General features: G+C 44.7%; 1 protein-coding gene across 1 annotated transcript in view; it reads right to left on the bottom strand.

Annotated features, from left to right (window-relative positions):
- Positions 1–20,318, bottom strand: part of RAP1B (RAP1B, member of RAS oncogene family) — an 81,071-nt gene extending 60,753 nt beyond the window's left edge. The window contains exon 1 of the mRNA XM_065401411.1: positions 20,261–20,318. The gene's annotated coding sequence lies outside the window, so the exon portion shown is untranslated. The remainder of the gene's footprint in view (positions 1–20,260) is intronic.
- Positions 20,319–21,008: the final 690 nt, after the last annotated feature.

The following is a 21,008-nucleotide window of genomic DNA, read 5'->3' as shown; positions in this document are numbered from 1 at the left end:
TTAAGGTTTTGCGTACCAGTAATACATTTTAACTTTTTTAGAAGGTGTCTTTCTATAAGTCTATAATATACACCTCTACCCCGATATAACGCGACCCGATATAACACGAATTCGGATATAACGTGGTAAAGCAGAGCTCGGGGGGGGGGGGGGGGGGGGGCTGGGGCTGCGCACTCCGGTGGATCAAAGCACGTTCGATACAACATGGTTTCACCTATAATGCGGTAAGAATTTTTGGCTCCTGAGGACAGCGTTATATCGGGGTAGAGATGTATAACTAAACTATTGTTATATGTAAAGTAAATAAGGTTTTTAAAATGTTTAAGAAGCTTCATTTAAAATTAAATTAAAATGCAGAGCCCCCCAGACCGGTGTCCAGGACCCAGGCAGCGTGAGTGCCACTGAAAAATCAGCTCATGTGCCACCTTTGGCACGCATGCCATAGTTTGTCTACCCCTGATACAGAGCATCTCCCCAATAAATCCTCCCTGAAGGATGTCTCTGTCCCAACAGTGCACTCCTCTGTACCTGTCAGCTTTCCGCCACCCTTTGTTTAAAAACTCCTCCATGACCCTTTTTAATTTTACATGTCAGCAACCAAGATTTTATATTATGTCAACAATGATGATTTAGTCCATTACGTGCATCTGCATTAGGGTGAAATCCTGGCTCTAATCAAGTCAGTGGGAGTTTTACCACTCATTTCAAAAGAGGCCAGGATTTCACCCTAGAGGTTTGCTCCAGTTTAATTAGACTGATTTAAAGTAGTGCAAACTTTCAAGTTTAGAAAAGTCCATAAGAGACAGGAGCAGAAATACTGATGTCATCAAAAGCCTTTATGCCTATACTCCAGTCCAAGAGTAGCTAATTCTTCCTGAATATACATACCCTTTAAAACAAAATTCAAGCTGTGAAACAAATGTTTTGATTTTTTTTTTTTTTTTTTTTTTTTAAATAAAGAGTAGAATAAAAAGGACTGCTGTGTTTATAGCCAGCAGTAGGACTACCAACTCTGCAAGTGAACCTGCTATTTTGGCAAATGAGAAAAGCTGACACTTGTTTTATTTCTTCCCTCTGTAACCACAAAAAGCTATCAAAGGAGGCAAAATTAAACATTTGTTCAATCAGATGGATGCGAACTAGTTCCTCAAAAATAATCTCAAAGTGCAAAAAGATCTTTACACAACGTTTTCTGCTCAAATCACTATCTCTAATATCTAAACTAATGTCTCAGCCTACCTTCAAAACGTTTACTATAAGTTTTGTAATGAAGAATTTTAACTAATGATACAGAGCCCATCTTCTCTATAGTGAATTCAAACTGACCATCACATGACACCCGTTTAATATAGTTAGCCAGAAATTACACTAGTAACTTCCAACTACAATTCATTTATGAAGTATGTGGGACCCTACATTCCATATTCTTCATAGATATATGCTTATATGAAATGAATCTGGCATAACTAAGCTGTGTTTTATGCAATATGGGTCATGTGAGGTATCATTGGAAAGGTTATGATTTACTGAATGTAATTATCCAATTTGTATGCATGTATCATTTCTGTATGTAATAATTACATCTGTGTTTTCACCTGGGGAACGCCCACCAGACAGCATGCAAACAGCCTGGATGGGCCATTAGGAAGGACAGTAGGACTTTGAAGATACTAATCTCCCTCCTTCCCGAGAAGTTTCCTGGGCTGCTGCTTTGATGCCACCTCCCTGCCCAAGGAAGACGACTGCTGAATATACTTGAAGAAACAAAGGAACTAAGCTGGGGGGAAGTGAGGACAGGAGCTGAGCCCGGGCTGGGAATGGTGTCTGGCATGTGAAGGATATACCTGGAGTTTTAAGCTGCAAGCAAGAGCTGTCTGTCCACAAAGAAATTCTGCAACCTGTTTAAAACAACATTTAGGGAAATTATTATTTGTAGCCAGTATTCTGTAGTGTATTAAGCTTAGTTTGCGTGTTTTGTTTTATTTGCTCAGTAATCTGCTTTGTTCTGTTTGCTATCCCTTAAAATGTAGGGTTTGTAGTTGTTAAACTTGTTTTTTGTTTATTCTAAAACCCTGTTTGTGCAATTCATAACCGGGAGGAAGGGGAAAGCTGTGCATATCTTCCTCCACAGTGAGGGAGGAGGCCAATTTCATGAGCTTACGCTGTATAGATCTTTATACAGTGCAAGACAATATAATTTTGGGTTTACACTCCAGAAGGTGCGTGCACCAGAGTGCTGGGCAATCCCTGAGCTGAGTCTTCCCACACAGAGCTGATTGCAGAATCAGATTCTACAGCTGGGAGCATGTGTGTATACGTGCGTGTGCAGCAGGACAGGGTGAGGGTGTGACGGGTGGATCACAGAATCCCCCTTGGGAGCTGCCACCTGATGTGCCAAGACTACCCCTGCTTCTGTTTTCCCTGCCAGCTCAGGACTCCAGCAACCTGTCTTGCTGAGCGAGACACTCCAGTCTGCTCCAACACAGACCCAGGGTCTGAATCACTTGTCCCAAAGCTGCAAGTTTACCTGAAAACAGCTCCTAGAAGTGTGCTTGCCTTTAGCACTCAGATGCCCAACTCCCAATGGGGTCTAAACCCAAATAAATCCGTTTTACCCTGCATAAAGCTTATGCAGGGCAAACTCATAAATTGTTCGCCCTTGTAGTGAGGCGTGGCTCCCCTCCGCCTCCGGCAGGGTAGAACTGCGTCCATCCCCAGCGTGGGTGGAACTTCCGGGTCCGGGGCCCGCCCCTCCGAGGTCACGGTCCCGACCCGGAAGTATAAAAGCCCGACACCAAAGCTCAGTAGGAGGCAGCCGGCCGTAGAGAGCAGACGTCCCGGACCGAGCTCCTGCCTGGGAGACACCGGCAGACCGCGAACCGCCTGCTAACGCCCCGCGCCGGTCTAGCCTCCCTCTCGCCCGGTACCCAGACGAGGACTGGCCCAGCCTGCCCCGGACCCGGTACCCAGACGAGGACTGGTCCAGCCTGCCCCGGACCCGGTACCCAGAAGAGGACTGGCCCAGCGCGCCCCGGACCAGCGGCCCCGAGGAGGAGTCCAGTCTCCCCTGTGCCAGCTATCCCGGGGAGGAGCTACCAAACCAGCCCCCCAGCCCCGCCACCGAGGAGCCGATGCTGGTGGACTGGCCTGAACCCAGCCCCACGGACGAGGTAGGCCCTGAGGGGGACCTTGGAAGTAGCCCGGGGGTAGCCGACCCCAGTCAGGCTACAGAGGCCTGTGAGCCCATGTCAGTGTGTTTCGGTCAGGATACCCCTCTGACCGGCAGCGAGAGTCCTCGCTGCTAGGGCCCCGGGCTGGGACGCAGTGGAGTGGGTGGGCCTGCGTCCCCCCCTGCCACCCCTACACACGGGTGGCAGGCTTCCCCCTCACCCAACACCCAGGTAGGAATCTGGGCCCCCTTTGCCTACTTACCTGCTCAGCCCCAGCTCCAAAAGGGGCTTGAGCTACTGCTGTTTGCCTAGCCCCTGCCACAGAGGGCCCAGGCTCCCTGAACTGCTGTTTGCCTAGCCCCTGCCACAGAGGGCCTAGGCTCCCTGAACTGCTGTTTGCCCAGCCCCTGCTACAGAGGGCCTGGGCTCCTTTAACTGTTGTTTTTCCTCAGCCCCCACACCAGAGGGCCTGAACCCTGAGCTAACCGGCTATTGATTTCGGCCGCAGTGAGTCGGCGTGGCTCCCCTCCGCCTCCGGCAGGGTAGAGCCCCGACTCACTCTATTACAGCCCTCTATAACACGGATAGAGAGATATGCACAGCTGTTTGCTCCCCCAGGTATTAATACATACTGAGTAAATTACTAAATAAAAAGTGATTTTATTAAGTACAGACAGTAGGATTTAAGTGGTTCAAAGTAGTAACAGACAGAACAAAGTAAGTCACCAAGTAAAATAAAATAAAATGCGCAAATCTATGCCTAATCAAACTGAATACAGCTAATCTCACCCTCAGAGATGCTTCAGTAAATTTTTCTCAGACTGGACACCTTCCAGGCCTGGGCACAATTCTTTCCCCTGGTACAGCTCTTGTTGCAGCTCAGGTGATAGCTAGGGGATTCTTCATGATGGCTTCTCTCCCTCTCTCTTCTGTTCCACCCCTTTATAGATCTTTTGCATAAGGCGGGAACCCTTTGTCCCTCTGGGTTTCCACCCCCCCTCACTGGAAAAGCACCAGGTTAAAGATGGATTCCAGTTCAGGTGACATGATCACATGTCACTGCAAGACTTCATTACTCACTTGCCAGCACACACATATACAGGGAGACTCACAGGTAAACAGCCATCTGCAGACAATGGGAGTCATCAAGATTCCAAACCATCATTAATGGCCCACACTTTACATAATTACAATAGGCCCTCAGAGTTACATTTTATATTTCTAGTTTTAGATACAAGAGTGGTACATTTATACAAATCAGATGATCATACTCAGATTATAAGCTTTGTAATGATACCTTACAAGAGACCTTTTGCATGAAGCATATCCCAGTTACGTTACATTCACTTATCGTATTTTCTCTAAAACTATCCCAGTTACATTATATTGACTTATTATCAAGTTTTTATAAAACCATATAGACTGCACAACGTCACAGAGGGAGCCCAGGGTGGTGGAACGGGCAAGCTCAGTGGGATCCCAGCACATCAGGTGGCACCCTGGAAAGGGGGGGGGGGTCCAACCTGTCACAGTATGAACAGAAAATTTTATGTAAATGTAATATAACTACACCTCTACCCCAATATAAACGCGATCGGATATAACGCGGTAAAGCAGCGCTCCGGGGGGGGGGGCAGGGCTGCGTGCTTCGGCGGATCAAAGCAGGTTCGATATAACGCAGTTTCACCTATAACACGGTAAGATTTTTTGGCTCCTGAGAACAGCATTATATCGGGGTAGAGGTGTACTTTGGTATTTGAATGCCTTGTGAGCTACAAGTTGCATACAAACTGTATGGTGCATTTTGAAAAATAAAGTTATATGCTCTGTATTTTAGTCAGGCAGAAATACTGAACTGCTACAAATTCAGCTCTACTATAGCCACTTGTGCTTTTCTATAAAGTTTAGGTCTCGTGAGCTACAGCATACACAAAGCCTCCTCAGAAGTGCACTTTACAGAAGTCTCTTAACCTGGGTTTCTACCTGTCTGTACAGGTCTATTTGACCTCTAGCTGGTCTCAATCAAGAAGCTAGGGTTTGAGAATTGACAAAATCCCAAATAGAACTACATATTTAAAAAAAAAAAAAAAAAAACCTAAACAAACTGGTAAGTTCATGAGAAAGTTAGTTTGGTGACATTTAACTAATGGAAGTCCTGTCTTGGAAAGAGATCTAATACAGTATATTTGGGATACTTTTTCTTTCATAAGTTACAAAAATCATTGCTTAAATCTAAACCATAGTCCGACAATTCCTAGAGGTGGTACAATGTTTTGAAGCTAAAATTACTTAAGTTTGATGAGCTCTTCCCTCCCCCCTTTCTTAATACTATAATTTTAATGTCAGGAAAGCAGAGTTAGAATAGGACCATGTTAACATTGAAACTTCCACAGTAAGACTTAAGAAAAATCATGGATGACAATTTTCACTGAAAGTACACTTATTGGGCTCTTTGGAGGACAATGCTCACTTAGCAGAAGTGACGGCACATGGAAGTCTATTTTTACTACATGAAATCATTCACTAACTTTTTCCTGTGAAGAGAAGGAAAAAAAAAAAAAAAGTATTTTAACATTATCTGCAGAAAAAAAAAATAAGATCCAGCTTGAGTTATCCATGATATCTGCTTATACTTGCTGATTCTAACTCAATTCTGCTTGTTATATTGATTGCCTGCTGAGCCAGTCAGCCTATGTGTTTGGTTCCCTTGATGTGACTGGCCTTTATTGACATTAGATGATGCTCTGCCCAATTCAGGAACCCTGCTGTTATCCTGATGTGACAAATCCTTTGTTTGCCATAAACAAGCAGGGAGAGAAAAATCATTAAAATGTTAGCAACTGGTGATTTTGGATGAATTATCACCAGGGATCCTAGAAAACCGTTGCCACAGAAAAACATAGAATTCACATTTTTACAGACTCTTTAGTTTTTATTTTTTCACAAAATGTAAAAACACAGTAGAACCCTGTTTATCCGGTCCTCTGTTATCCTGCTCTCCACATTAACTGCCCCGAGCAGGAACTGCAGCCAATGGGAGCTGCAGGGGTGGCGCCTGCGGGCGGAGGCAGCACGCAGAGCTGTCTAGTCGCGCCTCCGCCTAGGAAAAGCAGAGACAGGTTGCCGCTTGCAGGGAGCTGCCCGAGGTGAGCACTCCCCACCCCAGATCCAGCACCCTGAAACCCCTCCTGCACCCCAACCCCCTGCCTCTTAGTTAACCGGAATTTTTCATTTACCAACAGCCCCCCCATTCCTCCAACATGCCAGATTAAAAAAAAACCTTTTACTGTAGATGGTTTAACAAAAATGTTTTAAAACAAATACGAAGTTGGGTTTTTTGTTCCCTTGGTCTTCCAGTAAGAACAGATTCTTGTCTGAATTATAGTGGCATTGACTTTACTGGAGAGACAATGTCAATTTACTTTAATGAGTCATACTAAACCTGTGTTCTATGGAACACTGTTAGAGCCTCCAGAAAAGTTCTGCTATCAGATTAAGAAAACCCAATTTTTATTTATTTATTTATTTGTGGCTGAAAGGAACCCTCTAAATGTGAGCCAATGCCTCTTAGTCTTCCTCAGTATGAGCAACTGACAGCTGTTGTTTATACTGTGACCATAAAAGTATCTGAGGATCCCTTACTGCTGCTGACACCTAACCTCACTATTTAAGAGTACAACTTTGTTAATTTCATGCAAATCATTTCAGCAGAATTATTCAGATATTCTGGGGGAAGCTTACTACTAGGGGCAGAAATTGAGTTGAAGAGTCACTATTTTAAATTTTAACCAACTTTCAATATGAAAATTTTAAACCATCCCAAGTTTAATCAATCAGTTCAGTCTCTGCTGAAGTTGTCTTCTTTTTATACCTATGTTCTAAGGAATAATATTATTTTAGTTAAGTTTTGTCAGGGTTTGTCTGCAGGAACAATTAGTTCTCAGCTGGTGTGTGGATCAGTCCTTGGCAGGTGAGTGTGAGATAAACTGTTTGGGTGGACGCTGCTGATGCACATGAACAGTTTGTTAATGCGATCTGATTTAGCCCCATTTCAAAGAGGACCAGATTGCACTGCATTAATGAACTGTTAATGCATGTCAGCAAGGTCCATGTATGGACAGTTAGTCTGTGGCAGGCCAGCATGTGGCAGATACATACCTCAACTTGCTGCACATTAAAAATGTTGCCATTGTTTCTTCCATCATGTACTTTTTTGCTACCTGAGCAGAGTTAAACACTCAAATCAAGAAATGGCAAGGTTAAGAGTTCTGTAAGAGTTAGAATACTATGTTTCAGAAATACAGTAGTTAGAACTGACCAAAATTCAGAGTTCTTGGTTTCAATATTTTGGCATCTCGTTTTGAACTGACTCCCAATGAGGCAACACAGGGAGACAACCAGACCGGGAGTCTGGCAACCTTGAGATCCCCAGTCTGGGGCAATCTGCATTGCATGGCTGCCCCAGAGGCGTGGACCCTGAGAGTTGGTCACAGGACTTCCAGCTCCCTATTATGGATCCAAGAGTTGACCAGTGGCTACAGCTGGGGCACTTGGAACTTTCAGGTTCCTGGCTCCAAGCAGGGAGCCTGGACGCCCTGACATGCCAGGGCTGCCAAGGAGCCCCAGCTGAAGCCCAGGTTCTCAGAGTTCTGGGCTCCTTGCTGCGGAGCACGAAGCCCAACAGCGCTGCCATAGAGTGGGTCATCCAGCAGTGCTGAGAGCAGGGCTGACTGACTGTCTGGAACATGGGCTCCTTGGCAGATTCCATGAAACCATTAAAGACTTGCCAAAACATTTCACTTCAGCAAACTGGTATTTTCCAATTAAACTTAACATTTGTCAGAAAACTTTTGACTAGCTCTAAAATAGTATCTTGCAATGAAAGACTATTCGATATACACAAGAGTTAAAAGGTAAAAGCCAAAGAATTTTTTTTTTTTTTAACTGAGCTTGTGCACGTTTGCTTCTTTACAACATATGAAGGAGATCTAGAAGTTTAGTTGCTTTTAAGAAAGTTTGTCTATTTTTTAATCTTTGGAAAAATCAGGAATACCAACTCATCATATTTGGTTTCAATCGGTGCTTGGGAGGTCTCAGAATTTGTATTGTTAGCACTTACACCTTACCTAAAATGGTTGTGTCTTCAATTTTAAGACATCCTTTCTTCAAAATTTTACTATAAAGCAAGATTTTAAGAAGACTAATCTTTCCCCTCTCAATTTTCCCTTTGTTCTTCTAATGTCAATGCATTAATTCTCCAGTTAATCTTCCAGGCTACACAGGACCCAAATTTCTAATGCAATAGAACTTCTTTATACATCACGAAAAGATTAAAGGGTACAAACACCTTTTTTCTTCCTTTGAAAGTCACCTTTAAGGCTGCACGTACAACATATTCTGTCATTTCCTGATTCAAGTTCTTAACCACACAAATTTAACTTAAGATTCTATACTAGTTCTTTCTTTCCCTAATCTTGCTCTAAAATGTTTAAGTAGAACTTCTAAGCTTTGCTAACTTGCAGGAGAAATACAGATGGTGCTTGTAGCAATGCCTTTATAGTTAAGCTTGGCGAACACTTCCCAGTATAAGACCCTGCTTTCATTTACTCAAAAATTTGCTAAATTTCAACCACTTAGGCTGAAGTTTTCCAAGTAGGACCTTTGCCTCAAGCTGAATTGCAGTTCAGGCATTTCCTCCAAAATAAGGGGAAAGGGAGTTTTGACAATGTTAAAATTTTCTTGCAACCATATCACTGAGCTCTTGCTCCCTCATATTTTAGATTAGAGACTTAATTTGTCAAAGGAATCACGCCTGCAGTCAAGGATGTGTCTTGGACACAACAATCTACCCAAATTTAGCTAAGTTATTAGTTCCTGAAAAATCTCAGTTCACATATAATACCCTATCCCTTATATGGCACTTTTTATCAGTAGATCTTATGCCCAGTAGAGATGTTAGAAACATTATTCGCCAAAGATTCCATCTGCATCGAGATTATTCCATCCCCACTGTTCCTATATGCTGACCAAACTGAGAATGCAACAGATTCCCACAAAATGACTGAACATGCTCTACTCCAGGGCTAAGTAAGACTTTCTACATTTGTTCCTCCAAGCACTAGAACTAGTAAGAGAGACATTCTTGTACTCTTGTTCTCCTTCCTGACACACAGACAGTGTGAAGTATAAAGAAGCTGCCTGACTTGCTCAAATGCAGAGGTATAAATGAGAGGAGAGGGGCTAAGGGTAGGCTGGGGAAGGACACACAAGTTAGACCCTTCTGCATCTATTAGAGCAGGGGTGTGCAAACTTTGTGGCCCGAGCGCCACATCTGGGTGGGGAAATTGTATGCAGGGCCATGAATGTAGGGCTGGGACAGGGGGATGGGGTGTGGGAGGGAGTGCGGTGTGCAGGAAGGGGCTCAGGGCAAGGGGTTGCGTGCAGGAGGGAGCCCAGTGCAGGGGGTTGGACTGCAGGAGGGGGCTCAGGGCAGGGGGTTAGGGGGCAGAGTACAGGAGGGGTTTCGGGTGTGGGCTTTGGCCCGGCAATGGCATGCAGCAGGGCTAAGGCAGGCTCCCTGCTTGCCCTGGCACCCCGCTGCTCCCAGAAGTGGCCAGCATGTCTGGCAGTGGCTCCTGGGGGTGGGGTGGGGTGGGGCTGGACAGGCAGCTTCGCCATGCACTGCCCTCACCTGCGGGCACCGCCCCCTGAAGCTCCCATTGGCCGGGAATGCGGAACCGCGGCCAATGGGAGCTGCGGGGGGGGGGGGGGGGCGGTGCTTGCAGGGGGGGCAGCACATGGAGTCCTCTGCCCCGCCCCCATCCCCCAGGGGCTGCAGGGATGTGGTGCCGCCCACTTCCAGGAGTGGCGCGGGGTCAGGGAAGGCAGGGAGCCTCCCTTAGCCCCGCTTTGCCACAGGGCTGGCAACCCCGCGGGCTGGATTGAAAGCCCTAACGGGCCAAATCCGGCCCGTAGTTTGCCCTTCCCTGTATTAGAGCATAATCCTCTGCAGAACCTGGAATTGAATCCAGGATTCCAGAGTCCCAACATTTCTAGTGGTTGGTCCATATGGAGGATAACAGCCCACCACTTTTATTAGTTACCCCTTTTTAAATGACAGAAGTCTGTGCTGCGGATCTGAAAGTTCCAACTCTGATGACATGTAAGAGAGTCAGTATAGTTCTAAATAATGGAATTTGTGTTTTTAAAAAAGTTAACCCAAAAAGAATACAAATAATCTTATAGGAAGTTCCAAAATTACTGTTGCCTGTGGTTTTATTACATACTATTTTTCATCAGGACCCCTGCCTCATTCAATGCACAGAACCAACCTGTGTGCAGGGAATGAGTCAGTGTAGAGAATGAGGCTGTTGCCATCACTTGTTGAAGAAGTTGGAAGGTATGCGGTAAAGGAAGCAAAAGGATGCAGGAAGAGAAAGGATGATCTTACAGTTAAGGCAGCAGAATGCCACTCTCAATTGGATTCTATCCCTGCCTCTGCCACAAAGTTCTCACGTAATGTTGAGCAAGGCACGAGAACCTAACTTTACGGGTGGCCGGCCAATGTGTGTTCATTTTCTCTGTGCCTACCTTGAGCCACCCCAGGCCTGATTTGCAGATGTGACAAATGCTTAAAAATGCAATTCAAGTTAATGGGAGAGCTGTGCTTTGAACATATGAAGCACTATAAAAGTGCTAAGTACTGAGAAGTCAGGCCTTAGTTATATCAACTTGGGCATCAAAATTAGTGAATATTTTTAGCTTTAGTCTGGGTGCCTCAGCTCTCCATCTGAGAGCTGGGAATAATACCGTCTTACCTCAAGAGATAAATTCATTAATGTTTGTAAAACATGAAACAGATGGTATGGTAATGAGTGGTAGCGTAGAAAAACCCATGCATAAATTAATACAGTGATCAATTGAGGTTTTAAACAACATGCAGCAAAAAAGGCATGGGGCCACACACTGAATGAGGATGAAAAAAAATGTTGAATTCACCATTCATCCTGCACACTGAATGTGACAGGGGACCTGTGGAAAAAAATACTACATCACGTAATTAGGTTTTTCGCCTTCCTGTGCAGTGTGGGGCACAGGTCATTTGCTGGAGGATTCTCTGCACCTTGAGGTCCTTAAACCATGATTTGAGGACTTCAATAACTCAGACATAGGTTAGGGGTTTGTTACAGGAGTGGGTGGGTGAGATTCTGTGGCCTGCATCATGCAGGAGGTCAGACTAGATGATCATAATGGTCCCTTCTGACCTTAAAGTCTATAAATCAATGAATTAAAGACTGTAACAGCACCCCCACACACCCCCAATCAAATTAAGGTCCTATAGGCAAGCTTAATTCTGGCATTTCCTAATGTTTGAGTGCTTGACTTTGCAACCTTTTCATTCTTCTAATGTATTTTTTTTGTTTATAAATTCGCAACTTGTGTAAGCCTCACATAGGCACTATTTTAGCTACACTCTACTGGGTCATCTTTTCCTCATCTACTTAGCAAGAAGCTGTTCTTCTGAGAACTTGAAGAGCTTCATATCTGAGGAAAGCTTAGAGGAGGGAGGGCTCTTGCCTGTGTATCTTACAAAGTGACCAGAAATCCATTTGAACTCTTTCACATTTAGTAAGGTCACAGGGATTGAGCAAAGAGCACATGCAGAGTAGCTGCATCAGACCACATGCATGCCTAAAACACTTGCTTCACTACTCAGCTGAACTGTCCATGCATGCAACAGCAGTTTAGTTTCAGCTGCAAGTGCTACAAGTTTAGTACGTTTCAAATGGGATTTTATTGCTAAATGTGAAGAATGAGATTTTCAAAGAGTCATAACTGGAAGTCAAGAAAAATAATTTCTATTCTATACCTTTTTAATCTCAAATATTTAAGCTTTATGTCATTTTAAAGTGTTTGCAATATTTTTAAATAGGTAAAAGATCATTCCTTTCTTTCCCCATATTTAGGTAGAAAAGTAACTCTCTCTTAGGATTTCCAAAAGGCAAAGTGCCTTATATGGACAAAGCCTGGAAGATAACCAATCAAAAAAATTCATAAGTTTGTGTTTAATTGCACACAGGGGGATTAAAATGGATATCATTACACAAGCTTACTTAGCTGTCACTATTGCTCCTGCGATAAGTGCCCAAGCAACCCAAGTTTATACACAATACATTTTGCAATTAAGCTTCATCTTAAATGAGCAAATTAATTTTCCATCAAGCCTTTTTAAAAAACAGAAATATGACTGGGTGGGCCTGATCCAGCAGTTGCTCAACACACATCTTAGACTTTAATGGGGTTTACATGTGCAGAGAAGCAATTCTGAAACATTTAGTTTTCCCTCCTCCACTTCCCCACACTCCTCCATACAGCTTGCTGACAAACTGTTCATTTGCAGGTCATCTTTAAAGAAAACAGGTGCAGTTTTCTTGCTTCTTCATGATATATAAAGCTTTTTAAAAACTTCATACATTAGAAACTCAGATGCAATCTAAATTAGAAGCCTCTCTGAGAACTGGAGAACTACAGTAGAACCTCAGAGTTACGAACATCTCAGGAATGGAGGATGTTTGTAACTCTGAACAAAACGTTATGGTCTTCCAAATCTTTACAACTGAACATTGACTTAATACAGCTATGAAACTTTACTATGCAGAAGAAAAATGCTGCTTTCCATTTACTGTGTTAAATATAAACTACTAAAAAAATATTGTACTGCTTTTTTTTGTCTCTGCTGCTGCCTGATTGTGTACTTCCAGTTCCAAATGAGGTGTGTTGTTGACTGGTCAGTTCATAAATCTGGTGTTCGTAACTCTGAGGTCCTACTGTACTAAAGTGACATCAAAAGCCAAAGAGATTAACACTGAGCAATAGAGAGGAAAGAGCTTTAGTCAGGAACAGTCCAGATTGGTAGGAAGGGTTAGGTCAGGTCAGGGTTGGCTACCACACACTACCTCAGTGGTCCACAAAAGGATATCCCCTATGGCCAATCTTGACCCGCTAAATCAAGGAAAGAGTGCTAAAACTTGGCTTACACTAGGGGAAAATTGCATGGTTAATCCAGACCTCTCCTCTTAATCTAGAGAAATCCAGACTGTTAAAAACTGTTTAAAAACTTAGTTTCAGCAACTAAGTACTCAAACAAGCAAGTCTGTTTAATATTCAAATCTCTCTACCCTTTATTTAGGTGAGAACTAGCAATACATTCCCAACAAGCCCCCCAGGAAAATAAGGGAAGGCCAGAATTGCAATTACTGATATTTCCAAGGTTACAAAACAAGGGGACATTCAGCCCTAGCAGATATACCATGAAGCAAAAAAGGACACAAGTCCTTGAAATATTTTTTTATTGATCACCTTTAACATTGTCTGCAATTTACAGGAACTTTCTATTTTGTAACAGCTGTTCTAAGATTACTTGTCCATGTATTAGTTCTGGAGATACTAGTAACACTGGCACATAATATACTTGTTCAGAGGAACTGGATGCAATTAAGGTTCAAATCATTCACCCTTTATGTTGTAATGCTTGCAGGAGAGGTAAAAGTGGCCCCGGAAACTGAGAATCCCCTCACAGGATTAAAAATTAGAAGCTTGCAGAAGAGACCAGGGATGCGGCCTCCTAGCCACATGGTTTCCAGGGAAGAAACCCCTTCAACAGAGGGGCCTGATCTATATCTCTGTGCTGCTGCCTGGCCTTTCTGCCCTGGCAGTCTCGCATAGCGGCAGTTGCTTCAAGTACTGTCCACTCCCATTTGGCTTTCCAGTTGAGAATCTATGGACTAAGCATAAAGTGATATTGCAGAGTGGCTTTTCCCAGTTCCATTGTAACAGTAGTTTGGGGTGCTGTCAGAGGAACTTCTGTAAGGTCTCATGAATGAATAGTGTATACTTGGTGAAAACCACCACAGAAGAACCAGAAGTCAAAATATGGTGACATTAAGGAGAAGTATCTCTGGAATGATGGAGCTATATCAGCAGCAGTTTCATTTTATATCCAAAGTTAACTACTTTATAGGTTCTCAACCTTGACAGTCGCAACCCTCCTCCCTTTGTTTATGGCTAGAAGGAAGAAAGTACTAAAACCTTTTTCTGTAATAATATGTGGTCACAGTACGGAGGTGGTTGAGAACCACTTAACAGTATATAAACAAGAGTAAAACTTAAATCACCCTTATTTCAGTAGCCTTAAATATTTTATAAGTTTTTCTATGTGGAGGAGACATGGTAGTCTGCAGCTAAAAAATAATTCACAGGACTAATTTCATTTCTGGAAGAAGAATTTTACCACAACAATGCTAGAGGGAAGGATATTGATCTGCCCTGTATGGTGGCCACCAGGTAGTGCTTGTCTAGACTTGGGACTTGTCAACATGGGGAAACTGAACAGCGTAGCTATAGCAGAACAGCTATTCCACTACAGCGGTGCCAGTATAACTTCCCTATGTGGACACTATTCTGGACTAAGAGGGACTAGCTATTCCACTATTGCTATGCCAGTCATTGCCCCATGTAGGACAAGTGCTAGGATGAGAGGTGCTTTTTAAAGAATATTTTGCTAGATGTTTTAATTAGTGCTGTTTAAAGTGTATTAGCACTTAGACACCTTTGAAAACATGTGCAACTCCTTGTCAACTCTACCAGAGTTGGTTTTTTTTTTTTTAAAACAGCACAAGACATCTCAGCTAACTTTTTAAAAAATAATGAAACAACTTTTTCTAGCTCTTGACAAGGCCTTAGAGAAACTACTCTCTCTAGTCAGGTATATGGTCAAGGACGGTAAACCGGTATGTGTATGTGCACGTGCACGTCAGGGTTGTGTTAGTTACTTCTGATACTCTTTCATCCATTAGGAAGAAGAGGATGTCCAAAACATCCCTTCCTCTCTCAAGATGCAACAGAGCTGAGCAAACACAAGGTTCTGTATCCAACTCAGCAGGTATGCAGATACTTTAACATTACAGGACACGCATCTCCTGCTTCAAAATACACACCAAAGCAGACTGAAAAGTGCCACTGCCCACAGCCATGCACTGAACTTTAAGATTCTGATGTTACCATAGCTAAGACGGAGTCTTTCACGGAGGTCACGGATTCTGTGATTTTCTGGCATCTCTAACTTCCGCAGCTGCTGGTGCAGCTGACCCTAGGGCCGCCCGAGCAGCTGGAGTGCTCCGGCGCCCCCAGCCACCTGCCCAGGAGCAGTAGCAACCGCTGGAGCGCGCACACTCCCGACAACAGCAGCGTCTGCTGGAGCGCTCCTCCTCCCCCACCACACAAGATTTAGTTAGGGATATTTTTAGTAAAAGTCACGGACAAGTCACTGGCCATCCTTTTTGTTTATTGCTCATTGCCCGTCTGTGACTTTTACTAAAGATACCCATGACTAAATCATAGCCTTAACCATAACTATATTGTAAGTTAGAAAAAGGAGGCAAGTATCATCGGAAGTTGTGACAATTTTGTTTGAGCAAATGAATTTAGTTTTAGTGGAAAATGAACTGAGAGTCCTCAAACAGGGGTGCCCAACCTGCAGCCCACCAGAGCACTTCATAAGGCCCATGCTCCAACAAAATATACTAATGGCAGATTTATTAGCATTTTGTCATTATGTTTACATCATTTTAGCTTATACAAGTGTGTAAATAGACAATACTGTACACTTATGTATTTACAGATAAACAACCTAACAAGTTGAACCAGTGCCTGCTGCTTCCCACAGCTCCCATTGGCCGGGAACAATGAACCGTGACCACTGGGAGCCACGAGGGGCCTTGCCTGCGGACGATCAACGTCAGCCAAATGTCTCGCGGCCCACAATCCGTTTACCCTGATGGGCCGCATGTGGCCCGCAGGTTGCCCACCACTGTGTGGAACTGTTAGTTAAACTCCAGTACACTTGCTCCCTCTCTCTATCCATTTAGGAATTTCTATATTCCATTTTGTGAACCTATTCTCCCCCAGATTTATACCTGTGCTGCTACTCCAGCAAAGCTCCATCAAAACTAAAATGGTAGTCAGTTTTACTTGGTCCCAACATTTTCTCCAGCACAGCACGAAACAGCTCATACAGGCTCAGTTTTACTCCTGGTTTTGAATTGTCCTCATAGTCGGGTTTTCAATCAAGATAGCACAAATTATATCCAGGGTATTATATACCCCACATTGCAATAGTACAGTAAGTTTGTACCTTAGGGTCAACCACACACCTCATTTGGAACCAGAAGTATGCAATCAACCAGCAGAGACCAAAGAATCAAATACTGTACAATACTGTTACATGTAAAAAGATTTAAGAAAATTAAGGAAACTGTTTTCATTGCTTGTTTCATTTAAATTAAAATGGTTAAAGGCAGCATTTTCTTCTACATAAGTAAAGTTTCAAAGCTGTATTAAATCAATGTTCAGTTGTAAGCTTTGAAAGAAACACCATAAGGTTTTGTTCAGAGTTACGAACATTTGAGAAAAGCAACAGAGGGTCCTGTGGCACATTTAAGACTAACAGAAGTATTGGGAGCATAAGCTTTCGTGGGTAAGAACCTCACTTCTTCAGATGCAAGTAATGGAAATCTCCAGAGGCAGGTATAAATCAGTATGGAGATAACGAGGTTAGTTCAATCAGGGAGGGTGAGGTGCTCTGCTAGCAGTTGAGGTGTGAACACCAAGGGAGGAGAAACTGCTTCTGTAGTTGGATAGCCATTCACAGTCTTTGTTTAATCCTGATCTGATGGTGCGACCTCCATTCCCAACTGAGATTCTACTGTATTGAGTACTCCACCCACTCAGATGAACACTAACAAAATTACCACACCTAAAATAAAAGTTTTGTTTACCCTCATAGTTTCTTTACTTTGTACATTTTACAGCGATTTGTGATAGCCAATTTCACCATACCCTCTGTATAGTCACCTTCCCCTTTTGTTGGGTCTTTTTCACAGGGGAGAAAACGAACATGTAAACAATATAAAAATACACCTCTACCCCGATATAACGCTGTCCTCGGGAGCCAAAAAAAATCTTACCGCGTTATAGGTGAAACCGCGTTATATCGAACTTGCTTTGATCCGCCGGAGTGCGCAGCCCCCCCCCCCCCCCCGGAGCACTGCTTCACCACGTTATATCCGAATTCGCGTTATATCGGGTAGAGGTGTATATAAAACCATGAAAATTGGTAGACAGACATAAGGATAAGCCTAGGACACATAACTCACTTAATTTAAATTGACAGTCAAAAGCTGGTGTGCCTTTAACTTTAATTCTAGTCTACCTTGGTAACAGAAACCTAGAGGTGAAAGATTATTATTTCGGAGTTACTACATCCTCAGTAGGGAGGACACTCTAAGCACGAGGAGTTTTGTTGTAAGTAGTATTTAACATTTAGATGGTATACAGCAGTTTATCAATAGTCTGAAGAAGCAAGTTTGCTTAATCTTAAACCTTGCACTTAACAACTGTAGTCTAGCAATCTCACGGCTTCAGTAGATGAGATGTCCATGTAACAGGCAGGTACCTAGAGATGATAAATGGCCTTAACTGACTAAGTAGAGACACTATCATATATAACAGCAGACCAGAGGTTTGTAAAGACCTCTAAGACTTAACTACAGTTTGGCATAACAGTTTTTCCATCTCAAAGCTGAAAGAGTCTATTACTCTGCTGCCAGCCTCTTTCTTTAGGGTATGTCTACATAGCAACTGGGAGGGTGGCTTCCCACCACAGGCAGACAGACATGCACTAGCTCTGCCTGAAATAGTAGTGTGGCTATGACAGCAGGGGTGGTGGCGGCGGTAGCTCAGGCTAACTATTGAGTATATACTGAGGGGGTCAGGCAGGATTGTACTCAGGCAGCCTGCACGAGCCACCACAGTCACATTGTGTCTACTCTCACTGGAAAGTGCATTGTGTAGACATAACCCTCACTGAGCAGTTAGTGAGCTCGTTTCTAGCCAGAAAGATGGATACAGTATGTTGTAGGCTATTGGCAGTGGACGGAGAAATAAGGAACTAGAAACCTGAACAAGATAAGTGAAGACATTTAGAAGCACTGAATTCAGCCCTTTACTTAGCTTTCCATCTAACAAAGGTATAAGACAGCCACAAACTCTTAATGCTTAGTTAAAGTTATTTTAAGTTTACCAAAGAATAGAAAAACCCCTTTCCAGTATCAATGTATGACCTAGTATAAAGAACTTTGTCTCTTTTGAGAGGTTGTTGTGCAGTACACGTGACATATGTTGGTAAAACTAAGTAGGACAGTCAAGAAGCATAGTTCCAACTGAAAAACGTTTGATTTTTTTAATCACTTGCAATTTGTGTGTACACATGCCATGAAAGAGCCTTGGAAAACATCAATTCCACTAGCTTTTGTCTGACTATTTAACGCCCTCCTATTATATGCTTGAACTAACAAGTCTCAGAGTTCCTATACAAGAACTGTAAAAAGCAACAAAGAGTCCTGTGGCACCTCATAGACTAACAAATGTATTGGAGCATAAGTTTTCATGGGTGAATACCCACTTCGTCAGACGCATGTGGGTATTCACCCACGAAAGCTTATGCTCCAATACATTTGTTAGTCTATAAGGTGCCACAGGACTCTGTTGCTTTTTACAGATCTAGACTAACACAGCTACCCCTCTGACACTATACAAGAACTGGTTGCTATATTTAATTAAATATGCTACCAAAAAATCTAGATAAGCAAGTCCCAACTGCATTAAAAATACTTGGTTTGTGACATTGCCTAAATATTCCCTTTTGGAGCCACACAAAGTTACACACTTATACCACAAGTAATATAGAAACTCTTTTTTCAAAATGAAGATTCATATTTCCTAAGTAGCATTTATTAACCATTCCTTTTAAAAAGGAAAAGAATAACAGGATTTCAATAAATGTTGCAATTTGGAATACAGTACAATGATCACTTCCTGCAAAGCCTTATTTTATTCTTCTGTGGCATAAATTCTGACAGCTTTTAGTCATGCCACCATGGATCTCTTTCTAAAATATACTAAACCTCAAAATTGTGGGCTTGATACAGATGTTATTGGGTGAGGTTTCTCTGCCAGCATTATGTAGGAATTCAGACTAGATGATCATAATTGCCTCTTCTGGACTTAAGACCTACAAATTCCCCAGGTTTCTTTTCCTTTTTTATTCAGATAAGGGTCAGAAGATTCATAAACATTAAATGACTGCAGTGTTGTCTAATTACATCGCAAGCTCTTTCTGGGCAGGACTGCGCCTTCCTACCCCCACTACCGAAGTGCTCAGCACATTTGAGGCACTGTATAAATAGCACAGAAACCAGAAGTTTAAAAGAAAAAAAGAGCAAAAAAACCCCCAACAAACCCATCCCAGCATGAAGGGATGAATAGAGAACGTTTAGCGAGGTAAGAGCCAGCGCAGTCTCAATGTGTTACCCATGATGCCCGTGCTCTGGGGGCCAACACTATAGCAGGGGATCGCCTCAGTCCAATGCAAGTGAAACGGACGAGGCCTATGGGCTGGACACTCTCGCCCCACGCCGGGGGAGGGTGATGGAAACTGTGAGCAGCTTCTCTCCAGCTGCTGATACTGCCGGACTAGGTGGGGCTGAACTCAGACTTCCCACAACGGGCTGACAACGCGGGGGTGAGAACTTTCTTCACCGCCCGGAGCCGAGCGGCCCCTGACCCCCGCCGGCCCAGGCGCGGGCTGGGGAGCAGCTCAGAGCTGTGGGGTTACAACTTTCCGCTTCCGCTCTAACTTCGGGGCGAGCAGGCGGGCGCCGGGCCGGTCGCCCCCAGCTCGAGGGGCGGGGGAGCGAGTGGCAGCCAAGCCCCAGACTCGCGCCCCCCCGGGTGTCCCCGCTGCCGGTGGCAGGAGGCGGCGGCCGCTCTCGGTTCCTGCTCCGCCATATTCAGACACTTGCCCCCTTTCCGCACAGCGCGCTCTTCCCGCCGGCGCGCCCGCCGCCCCGGCCCCCTCTACCGCGGGGCCACCTGTACCAGACACCCGCCGCTGCCGCAGACACCGCCCGCCCGGTACCGGAGTGCCCCCGCCCGGCCGCCCCGCTCCCCTCTCAGCCGCCGCCTCCACCTACCGGACGGCTCCGCCGCTCCCCCTGTCGCCTCCTCCCCGGCCGAGCCTGCTCCGCACGCCCGCTCCCTCTCTCGCTGCCGCTGCCTGGGCGAGGCTTGAAGCCGTCGTCGTGACGCGGACGCTGCACGCCGAGCCTCGCTTTGGTTTTCCTAGCTCGTTCCGGCGGCGGGGGTGGGGGTTGGGGAGAGGTGACCTCTCCACCCTGCTCCCAAACTGCGCACGCGCGAGCCCTGGCACCACGGCCCCTCCCCCGCCTCAGATAGAACCGCCCTCCCCCTCGCGCTCGCTCAGGGTGACTCCCTCATCCCCTCGAGTGGTAGCGGAGCCGCGCCCGAGCGAGGGCGGGGCACGTCTCACCGCCAGGGTCCCGGTGGTGCAGCCAGGCCTCGGGGCTGGGCGAGTCTCTCGCACACAGGGCAACGAGGCGGCTGGTCGGAGCAGGGGCGGGAGGTTGTACGGGTGGGCCCAGGGTGGGTGTACTGGCGGGTGCTCTAGAGCAAGGGGGTGGGTGCTCGGGGGCAGCACAGGTGAGTTACTGCCCAACACCGTGTGGTTTGTACCTACCTATGACAGACACTTTTAACATCCGTAGAAGTTGGTCCAATAAAAGCTATTACCTCGCCCGCCTTGTCTCTTAAGGATCTGAGTCAATTTTAGCCTGTGCCAACATGTGTAGCTTGTCATGCCAATGGATTCTCACTGACTTGGTCTGTTATGCCACAACCACCACCAGCATGCCCTCTGAGTGG

Source organism: Emys orbicularis, chromosome 1, assembly GCF_028017835.1.
Source record: "Emys orbicularis isolate rEmyOrb1 chromosome 1, rEmyOrb1.hap1, whole genome shotgun sequence".
Lineage (NCBI taxonomy): Eukaryota > Metazoa > Chordata > Testudines > Emydidae > Emys > Emys orbicularis.
The sequence above is the reverse complement of the archived record's forward strand: the minus strand, read 5'-3'. Positions and strand labels throughout refer to the sequence as shown.